We start from the raw sequence: 11,977 nt of genomic DNA, 5'->3' as shown, positions 1-11,977 counted from the left end.
AGGTAGTATTGGGCCCGTACTACTGAAAGCACAGGATCCATACTAGAACCGGTGAGAATCTTAGAGAATCTAAGAAGCTTATGGGAAGGAGAATTCTTGGTTATGCTTGGACCGTGTGAATAGCTGCTATGCAGAATGAGGATGAGCACATACGACAAAGATCATGGTTGGTACCAGCTCCGGTGGTGATCCCGTTAGTGGAAGGACTATCAGAATTTCGAGTCCGCTTTGGATCTCTTGTATCAGGTGGGAGGGATTGGTTGTGCGATTTATTGCACTTTCAGGATTGGAGACTATGCCTTGGGGTAGCTAGTAGCCCGATTTAGAGTAGAGGTTGTTCTTGCTATTGCAGATCCGCCGTTGATGATCGAGATGGTGAGTGAGCCAGGGTGCGAGACCCTGAATGATGTGGGTACCAGAGTTGAGGGCGGAAGATCGATTTGGAGCAACTCGATAAAAGAGGTTCAGGTCTTGTGAATTTAGTGGGGGTTTCGAGAAGAGACCCAAGAATTCGAATTAACTTTTGAGAGGCCAGCAGGGCCGGATTCAGTGCATCATTCGTGGGAACCGCCTGATGGAGTTTTCATTCCAAGGGTTTGGGAAAGTATGTCTATGGGTTTGTTACCATGTTTGTGTTGGTTTATATCTTCAAGTGATGTCACGTGCCATTTGCATGCCATTAATTATTAGTGGTTTACGAAAGGTCATTTCTCTAATGCGGGTTGGGAGCTTTCAGTATTAATTTGGGTTATGGTCGAGATCAGTTCAGGGGTATTTTGTAGGAAGGTTCATGGTCAGGGTTCAGGAGGGTGGTTATCCACCATCACTAGGATTCAATGGTTTCAGTCATTGTGCTCAGATTGTCTAGTGGGGGTTGCCAAGGAAAGTGGTCTATTGATGAGGTTTTAGTCTAAGCATTTTTCATCTGGATTTCGAGAATTGAGTGTAGTATCATTTCAAAGCTATTGGGATTATCAGTGTTGTTGGGATCCTACAAGTGTTCATCTAGTCTCCAGTGAGTGTACTTCCTTTTTGAGATGGATAGTAACGGATCACTAGCAAGGCTAAGTGTTAGTAGTCAGCGGATCGATCATTGTAAGGTAAGAAGGATTGGGAATCCTTCAATTCTCGTGTGCTTTGAGAATTTATTCGATTCAAAGTATGGGAGAATCATCCCAGAATATTGAGGCATGAGCAGTTTTGAAACTGTAATAAGTTTCGCATCCCCGTCACGGAAAAAGGAGGTCCAAGTAGCTGATTGGTTTGAGGGTTGTGTGAGATTGGAGTTCGGTAAAACTCCCCAGTATGTGAATCGCGTCTTCTTGGTGCTTGGTAGCAAAATTTGGGGAAGCAGGTTAGGGCTCCAGCCATGAATTAAGTTCAGTTCGGGTGTTCGGTCGAGTACGTGCTCGACTTTGTATGCATTTCAAATTGATAGATGAGGGGTAAGGCATTGGATTGCAGATGTGTTAGGGTGAAAGTGTTATAAGACTAGGGGGAGTTGTAGCGTTCACTAATGGTCAGTTGGGGTGCAAGTGTTGTAAGACTACAAGGGAGTCGTAGCATTCACTAATGGTCAGTTGGGGTGAAAGTGTTGTAAGACTATGAGGGAGTCGTAGCATTCACTAATGATCAATTGGGGTGAAAGTGTTGTAAGACCACAGGGGAGTCGTAGCATTCGCTAATAGTCAGATATTGTGGAAAGTGTTTTAAGACTGTGGGGGAGCTGTAGCATCCACAATCAGTTAGATAGTATGGGAAGTGCAGGAAGACTACAGGGTAGCCGTGACATTCACAGATTCGTTTAGATGACTTAGGCCAGGGTGGGCCAGTTCGCAAGGTTGCGAGTAGGTCACAACATAATTGGAATACAGAAATGGTATGTCAAAGGAGACCGGGTATGATGTAAGACTACAATTATTCTATTAGCATTCACCTTTTGCGTCGGATTCCGTGGCGACAGGTTGTCAACCTATCATGATCGCCAAAGGGTTGAAGGGGCCATGAGTTGCGGTATAGATAGGGTAGTTATTGTCAGACGAGGTATCCTTCAGAGGTCGTGTGGGATTGTTGTGCGTGTTTTCCTGACTCAACAATCGGGTAGGTGTATGGTGTTCCAGATAGTTGGCAGACAAGTTGGGACTAGGGAGGTCTCGGTTGTTCCTCAGGAAAGCAGCTATGTCACAGCGAGAGGAGTTGGAGCGACTTTAGAGATTTGGGGTCCGTCTGTGGAGTTGCTTGTCATTCAGGGCATTGGTTACAGTTGGACTAAATAACATCAGAAGTTGAATAGCCAGTTGGGAGATAAGTGCAGTGAGCTCGGCAATGATTCGATGTGGGCTGTCTGTCAGGGGGACAGACCATCTCGAGACTTTAGATTTCAAATAGAGCAGATGTGATCAGGTTGTAAGGAATTTGTTCATCTTCGGGTTTTAGAACCCTGCGGGGTTGGTTTTGGTTTCCTTGGGAAGGCTAGGGTGTGCTCGGGATTGTGGCCATGTCGTTCAAGTTGTCTGGCATGTACATAATGATAAGAAATGATTTCGAGGACAAAATCTAATTTATGTGGGGGAGAGTTGTAATGCCCTATTCCGAATCGCTTTCCTAATTCGAGACTGTGGCCTGGGGATAGATTATCATAAGGCTTGGTGCCTTTAGAGGAGAGATATATAAATCCATTTATGTATAGATAATGTAAATGAGGTGATTGGGGATCCGGGTCGTGTCTTGAAGCCAAAGGGGTATATCGGTAAAGTGGTCGTTTGAGTACTTTATAGGTTTTGGGTTTTAATCGGAAGGCTTTAAGGCTTGGGCATGTTGTTAGGGGTGTAGGACTCACCTTTTTGTGGTTATAAGGTTCGTCGGAAACGGACCTAGAATCACGGAGTTATGATAGTTTGAAGGATTTTGCAGTTTTGGTCCCTGTGTGGGAAAAGCTTGTGTTTCAGCATGATTGCAAAGGTGGCAAACAATGAGTATGCTCAATGTGAGCTGGGAACGCTTGGCGTAGTGTTGGATAAGTGAAACACGGGTGAAAAGATGTACGCCCAACGTACAGGGAGTACGCCCAGCGTACGTCCAAGATTTCCAAAACCTTAAATTGTAGGGTTGGCTCACTATTTAAAGCACCTTAAGTCCAAGGGGTGCTCCTCTCTTTCATTCTCAGAGCCTTAAACCCTAAATTTGAGTCGTAGCTTCTTCCAAGAGTGTTGTGAGCTTTGTGGGTGCATTTTGGGTGGTTTTTGGTGCATTTTAAGAAATGGAAGCTCAATACAAGGTGGTGGTTTAAGGGAGGGCTTGTAGATTAGGACTTCTTGCTACATTTTCAGCTCAAGGAAGGTAACAAATTCTGAGCTTGATCACTAGATGTTGTTATTTATGAATATGTGGGTTTTCGGTCCCTTTTTGGCCTCATGAGCAAGATCTAGTGGGTAGACACCACTTCAGGAGCTTTGAGTTGCTACTCTTAGCATTTCAGAGGTTATAATCCCATAAAGTTGAAATCTTTGAGGCTAGAAACCATGCATGCATGTCCTAGATGAGTATTATTGGGTTATGTTGGTCATTAAGACCCTTTGAGCCATGCAAATGCATAAAGGTGCTAACTTTGTGCATTAAGAGCTCCATTTTGTGGTTCTATGAAGATTAGACACAAAGATCTTAACTAATTAAATCACAAAAGTAGTTTGGAAGTTCTATGAGTATGACCCGCGTAAGTAGATGTACGCCCCGCGTACAGAGTCAACCATCCTGTAGATGTTCAATGCGAGGCGAGGGTACGCCCAGCGTACAAGAAGGGTACACCCTGCGTACGCCTCTGTTTGGGATTTCGGACTTTGGGCTTTGGGGTTGGGCCATTTGTTTGGGCCTAGATTCCTGGACCCTAATGGACTAGCTAGTTGGTTGTGTTATTGGCTAATTGAAGGACTGGATCATAGGATGAGGCCCAATAAGGAGTTTGGCCCGAATTTGGAAAATTGGGCCATTAATGGGCTTGTAAGTGCATGGATTTTGTTGGGCTAGCTATGGATATGTATAATGATTCAAAAAATAATAAATGGGCTTTAGGAAAGGCCTATGTAAGGGTTTGGGCCTAATTTATAAAAATTGGGCCATTAGTGGGCCTTTATGGATTTTGGAGTTTTGGACTTGGGCCTTAGTTAAGTATCTTGTAGGCCAGGGGTAAAATGGTCATTTTACTTGAGTATGGATTATGGATCATGGTATAGAACCAAATTGCTAATTGGGTGATATTTTTGGTAATGATAGCTCAAGAATTGGGCAGAGCAGGAGCTAAGGAATTCTTTCAGGAAGCTTCTGCATTCGAGGTGAGTCTCCTCACCATACCAATAGGTCTAAGGCACCAAGGTTGGCCCATTTAGTTAGTTGTAGTGTTTACTGTGAATTCACTATTGATATGTCTATGTGCATATATATGAGAATGTGTTAGCACTTATTGACTAGATATGTGAAGACCCCGAGGGGAATGCGTGGTAGTTGGATATAAGACCATGTGGGGGAGCCCATGGCTTTCCTAGGTAAAGACCATGTGGGGGATCCAATGACACATAAGAGTAAGACCATGGAGGGAGTCCACAACATCCCTATATGTTTATGTATGAGCTATGTAATATGATAGATATTTCTGTGATAGAAAGTATGCTAGTTGACTTTGTGTTATTTACATGGAAGACCACGGGGGAAGCCCGTGACAAGCGGATATTAGACCATGTGGGCGAGCCCATGACATTCCTAGGTAAAGACCATGTAGGGGAGCCCATGGCAAGTAGCTAAGACCATGTGGGGGAGCAAATGACACATATGAGTATGACCTTGGGGGAGCCTACGACATCCTTATATGTTTATATACTTGGCTTGTGTATGCTAGTTGTTTATGTGACATGTGGTATGATAGTTTTTATGACAGTATGTGATATGCTAGTTGTCTTCGTGATACTTGCATGGAAGACCTTGGGGGAAGCCCATGGCAGTTGGATATCAGACCATATGGGGGAACCCATGGCAATCCTTATATGTTTATATGCATGGCTTACGTGATTGATATGGTTCATGTAGTTGTTATAGCTAATATGAATTATGTTGTTATGTGGAGTGTGTGGGGTATGCTATGGGGAACTCACTAAGCATCGTGCTTATAGTATTGTTTATGGTTTCAGGTATCATTGTTTTGGAAAGGAAGGGCTCAGCTTGATCGCAACACACACACCCATGTTTTTCGTATTATGTGATTTTGGGATGAACCCTGATAAATGTTTTTAATTAGCAATGTTTTGGAATACTTGGATTTAAATATATCTGTGTTTTGACTATAATAAAAAACAAAATTTTTACCCTTGATTTTTGGGTCGTTACAAAGACTCACCTCTATACGAAGATAATTGAACCACACACTCAAGCTGCTGCTAATCACAGCTCCTCACACTAATCATATCCCAAAAATAACACTAATTAGTAATCATGGTTTTCAACCTATAATAAACGGTCTAAATATTCCTTTATCTTAATAAGGTCTAAAAGGTAATTTTACTTTTCCCATTCATAGCCTAACTTAACAATCTCAACCCTAATAGTCCAAGGCACAAAAGAATGGCCCAAGCAGGTTTTCTGACAATACGCCCGACGTACTCTCTGTAACGCCCCACGTAAGGCTTCATTTTTTAAGGAAAGGTCACGGAGCCTCAGCCCTCTATGCCCAGTGTACAGAGCCTTACACCCAGCGTAATACCCTAACATCCAAGCTCTATCTAAGGGGTCTTAATGCATTAAGACTTCACATCCAACTTCAGATCTAATCTTAATAAAACCTCTAAGGCCATAAGTTGCAACCTTTATGCCTTTGCATGGCTACAAAGAGCCCAACATCAAAACCCTAACTTATTCAACCATTTACAACTCCATGAATCTTGCAAAGAAGAGAACCAAGGTCTAAGCTTGCATTTTTATGACATAAAAAACCATAAAACATCTAAAAGGACAAACTAAAGGCTCTATAGTATTCCATACTCACAAAGATCAAGATGTTAGGACAAAAAGAATGTAAATCTAAGCTTGAACAAGATCAATAGAAATATGCATCATGGTTTGAGATTTATACCTCCAGAAGATGCACAAGGTTGAGTAGTTGTTGGATCAAAAGACTTGAGAGAAAAACCACTTCTTTGATGATATTCCTTCACAAACAAGAATACACAAAACTCACTCAAAAGCTTCAAATCTCACTCTCAAGGCTAAGGCTTTTGGTCTTAGGGTTTAGAGGAATGGATGTTGGAGGTAAGGACAAGTTTGAGGTCATAATGATCTTTAAATAGGGTCCAAACCCTGAAAATTAAGGTTTGTAGGTAAGCTCAGCGTACCACAACATACACCCAATGTACGAGTCCGAATCTGCGATCAAAGACAAATGAGCTACGCGGGGCGTAGCTCCAATTATGGCAAGTGTAGGGAGTAGAAATGTAATAATTTTTGGTTTTAAGCTATAATTTGAATTGTAACTAACACCGAATGTTACAATCATGACTTAGTGACATGTGATATGTTTACATAAGAACGTGACATAAATATACACTCTAAACAATTAAACAATCTCATACGTAACCTTATAGTAAAGTAACCCATGAATGATCAACAAAAAGTGAAGGTCGACGATAATGAATAATGAGATTAGAAATACTTATGACAGTGTTGTCTCACTAGGAACAATACTATAAGCATTGACTATGTTGTTCACATAATCAGGTCTAATTTTGCTTTCAGAGGCCTTGGCCCTCTTAATTTTTTAGGCATTGAGATTGGTCACAAAGGTTATGACATCATAATCTCTTAATATAAATATATTATGGAGCTTCTTTAGTGATATGTTTTGTCGGATTATAAATCCATGTCATCACCCATGACAATGCTTACCTCACTCTTTGTTAAGGACAATGAAGCATATTCTGATCCAACCAAGTACTATCAAATTGTTGTAACCCTTCGATATGTGCTCTTTCTCGTCCATACATCACATTATGGTTAACAAGGTTTTCCAATTTACACATGCTCCGACTATTAATCATTGGTTTGTCGTCAAACGAATATTATGAGATCTTTTGCTACAAATGACTACGACATGCTTATTCATCAGACATCAGGTTTTATGCTTCACAACTTTACTGGTGTATGTTGGAAATTAGGGGTGTTGAACGGGTAATTTTTTCGGGTTTCGGGTAATTCGGGTTTTTCATGTTAGAAAAATTACCTGTTACCCTACCCAAACTAAATTCGGGTAATTCGGGTTTGGGTAATTCGGGTATCGGGTCGGGTTTGGGTAATTCGGGTATTACCCGAAATATATCATTTTTTTTTTAATTTCACCTAAAAATAAATATAATGGAATAAATACATCGTGCTTTATTAGTCTTGTTTATATAAACAAACGAGACATAAACGAAATTACTCAAGCTTTGAACATTGAGATTTTCTACTCAATAATACATGAGATATCAAGTATTTTTGTAACGACTTAATCTAATCTAATAAGATGTTAAAAAAACAAATACCTAAAGATCTTAATTTAAAAGTTTAAAATGTTTAAGATAAATGTAGTCATAAGTTTTGCCATGTTTTAAAGTTTCGTCAAGATAATGAGTTTGTTAATTGTAATAAAAACTATAATATAGAAAACAGTTAAGTTTTAAAGAACGTGATGATATATAAAAATTACTTTTAATATTGTTAGTGTCGTATTGTCATAATAAATATATTTATGTTTTATAATAATGATATTAGTTTAAGCGTGATCAAATACTTGCTATATAGTACAAGCTCTATAAGAAAAATGAAATTTTAAAATAATTTGGGTAATTCGGGTATACCCGAAATCCAAAAAATGTACCCTTTACCCGACCCGAAAAAAAATCGGGTAACCCGATTACCCGGAAAAATTTACCCGATACCCGATTTACCCGTTACCCGAAAAATCGGGCGGGTAATTCGGGTATCGGGTATTTTCGACAGGGCTATTGGAAATGTGGTTTATCCTTTGTATCTTCACATTCCCAAGCCTTATGCGATGCTAATTGGGAGTTTTCTCCCTACGACCGTCATTCAAGGAGGGATTTTCTATCTATTTGGGTTCAAACTTAATCTCATGGAATGCTCGCAGACAACACATGTTTTCTTGTTCCTCAATTGAGTCTAAAGACAAGGCACTTAGTGACTCCATGGTTGAACTTACTTGAATTCAATCTCTTCTAAAAGAACTTAGCATTATCACCACTTCGACTCCTATTTTATGGTGTGACAATCTTGGTGCAATATATTTCTCGACCAAGCCTATATTCCACACACGAATAAAGCATGTGGATGTCGAGTTTTACTTCGTTCGAGGAAAGGTTTCACATGGAGATCTTCAAGTGCAATTTATCCTCACAAACAATCGGATTGTTGATATATTCACAAAACCATTATCAACACCTCTGTTTGTCTTTTAAGATCCAAGTTGCATGTTGCTCCCCACTCTTTGTTTGCGGGGGCATATTAGACTATATGTACTTGATAGTAGTAAAATAAACTATAGGGTATTAATATGTAACATTAATCCCTATTTATACATTGTATCTATACCCTATTATACACACAATAATTAGTTTTGTCCTCCAAAAAAATTAGTAATATATTGATGTAAAAAATTCAAATGTATATTTTAATTTTGAAATACAATGTGACGATCGATTAATGTAGTGCTCATACACATACACATTTTTGTAAACATACTATAAATCAACCTTATGTTTGTAGCTTACTTGTCCAATAAAATTTCTTCACAAGAAGGTTTTGTATAATTTAGTATAGTTCAATTGTACACCATGAACATGTATCCCTATTTTGTATTAATAATCACGCAAGATACAATTAAAAGTTATAAGTTGGATTGTACTTTGATAATTACTATAGCTTTATTCCAATATAAAAATGGCCTTGTATTGTTCAAAAAAAAAATGGCGTTGTAGATTATTTCAATTAGAATCGTTCAACTTACACTAGGCTGTCACAAATTCGTATATATAATAGCTTTGATGAATTAATCATGGGTAAATAACACAAAAAAACATTTTTTTTATACAAAAATTCGATTTTGACACCGTGTATTTTTTTGTGTCAATTTTGACACTGTGTTTTCCAATTTGTTACAATTCTGACCATTTGATCGGTTAACCAGGTTACATGTTGACGTGACATGATGGCGTGTCAGTTTTGATTACGTGGCATGCTGACATAATATGCTGACGTGTCAAAATTGATTTTTTTTCCACAAAAAACACTAAGTTTTCATTTTTTTTTTTTCAATTTTGACACTATGTTTAATTTTTTATTTCAACTTTGATACTATGTTTTTTTTGTTCCAATCGAACATCATTTATCAAATTTTGTTCAATTTTGTCTATTTTCCATTTGAAACTGTATAAATATATATTTTTATTACATTTTAAACCGTATAAACATTTTTTTTTTTCGTTTAAAAACCACATTTTTATTTAAATACAAGGTGTTTTTTTTTATATTCAAAGCATTAGTTATATCAGGAGAATCAAACTAACCATAAGCTTCTAATAAGATGTAAATGTTCGATGGGTTGAAAACTTGATATCCGAGTTTTGATCGACTACACGCCTCCAAACCTTCAAACACATTTTAAAGTTGTATATTTAATATAAAATACAATATTTATATAACTGATACATATTTATATATAAAAATATGGTTTGAGTGTAAAAAAAAAATAATAATAAAAATATGTATTTATACAAAACTATGGTTTTTAAATGAAAAAAAAACATATTTATACGGTTTAAATGTATTAAAAAAATATTTATACGGTTTCAAATAGAAAATTGTCAACATTGAATAAAATTGGAAAAAATAATGTTCGATTTGGAACAAAAAAACATAGTGTCAAAGTTGAAAGAAAAAATTAAATTAAGTGTCAAAATCGAAAAAAAAAAATAAAAACTTAGTTTTTTTGTGAGAAAAAAAATTCAATTTTGACACGTCAGCATATCATGTCAGCATGCCACATCATCAAAACTGACACGTAATAATGTCACGTCAGCATGTAACATGGTTAACCGGTCAAGTGGTCAGAATTGTAACAAATTGAAAAACACAGTATCAAAATTGATAAAAAAAAAACACGGTATCAAAATCGAATTTCTGTATAAAAAAAATGTTTCTTTATACCATTTACTCATTAATTATGTGATATATAGAGACAATAAACAGAATATTATTACTAGAAAACACGACATTATACTTTACAATAACGAATGTCTGTGAACAATCTAGTAAAAATATATATGTGAATGTAAAAAAGTTAATCCTGTCAGATACTTTTTTTTTTTTTTTTTATTATTCTCTCATACCACTTATTTCCATAAGCTATTTATGTCTTTAAGACATCATGTTTTATTCGTAACCTAAATCAAGGTATAATTGGTAAAACAGTAAAAGCAAAGCTGCAAAAGGATTGTTTGTTTGGAATATATAAAAGCAAAATGGAAAGAATAGAAAAGGCATGATATGTAATATTGTAATCATATCATGTAATGAAGAGAAAGTGTGCAAGAAACATGATCCATCATGCTTGCTTGCTTTTTTTTTTTTTACTTTTCTTGGAAGACAATTATGGACACCATGTTTTTTTTCTCACCTTTTGTAGTGGAATCTGAAATTGCTTTGTTTTTGGAAGGACGGTTTTTTCTTCATTACATAAAACACCCACTTCCTCAATTATGCACATGAACCACACAAGCCTCGATTCGAATGCATATTCAAGGGCAATTATAGTATTCTACATCTCCCCTTTTTCGGTGAATGTTGATTTTGCTAGCCGGAATTGTAGTTATCTAGTAGTTGAATGGGTCGAATGAATTATCTCTTAGCCTTAATTAACCAACACCACAACCACCACGACTACCAACAACAAGAAGCTCAAGAATCCCATTTATATGGGATATAAAGGAGGTAGAATGTTGACAATTTGTCTTGAAAAACAACTGTCACATAGATTTGAAAAACACTTGTGTTACATAGATGAAATCTTATAGAAATCAAAGTTTTTTAACTTACAATATAAAGATCGTAAAAAGAATTTGTTTGAATATGATTTGACTTTCAAACTATCATGGGTTGGGATGTGTTATCATTACAAGGAGTTATCATAAGCTGCAAAAATACAATACTTTCTAAAACATAAATGACATTGGATAAGAAATGTGAAGTTAGTGAAGTGTTTTTGTGTTCATTTATATTTACATAATTTGTTTAAATCCTTAATTTGTCAAACCAATATATTTTCTTTTGTCATTTTGGCATAAACCATGATTAATTCCCAAGAAAGAGCAAGTACAACTAACAGCCTTATTTAACCATTTTGTTTGTATTTTTATTATTGATAAATAAAACAAAAGTCACTACGTTTATACGAAAATTCAATTTTGATATTGTGTAATTATTTGTTTCAAATTGGACACTTCGTTTCTAATTTGTTATTATTCTGACCCCTTGACCAGTCAACTCATCTATGTGACGACGTGTCAAAATTGAAGAAAAAAATGCACAAAAGACATTAAGTTTTCACTTTTTTCAATTTTGACACTAGGTTTCTTTTTTCACTTTCGACACTATTTTTTTATTCCAAGTCGAACCTCATTTTTTTAAAAATTTTGTTCGGTATTAACTATTTTCCATTTGAAATCATATAAATCATTTTTTTATATTTTAAACCGTATAAATACATTTTGTTTTCATTTAAAAGCCATATTTTTTGTATAAATACAAGATTTTTGACATTCAAACTATATATAAATATGTATTAATTATATTATAACTGTATTTTTCATTAAATACACGACTTTAAAATGGATTTAAAGGTGTGAATTGCACAGTCAAATAAGCTAATGTGATCTCGGGAACATGA

This window comes from Lactuca saligna, chromosome 2 (genome assembly GCF_052625555.1).
Source record: "Lactuca saligna cultivar CGN05327 chromosome 2, ASM5262555v1, whole genome shotgun sequence".
Lineage (NCBI taxonomy): Eukaryota > Viridiplantae > Streptophyta > Magnoliopsida > Asterales > Asteraceae > Lactuca > Lactuca saligna.
This window is presented reverse-complemented; position numbering follows the sequence as displayed.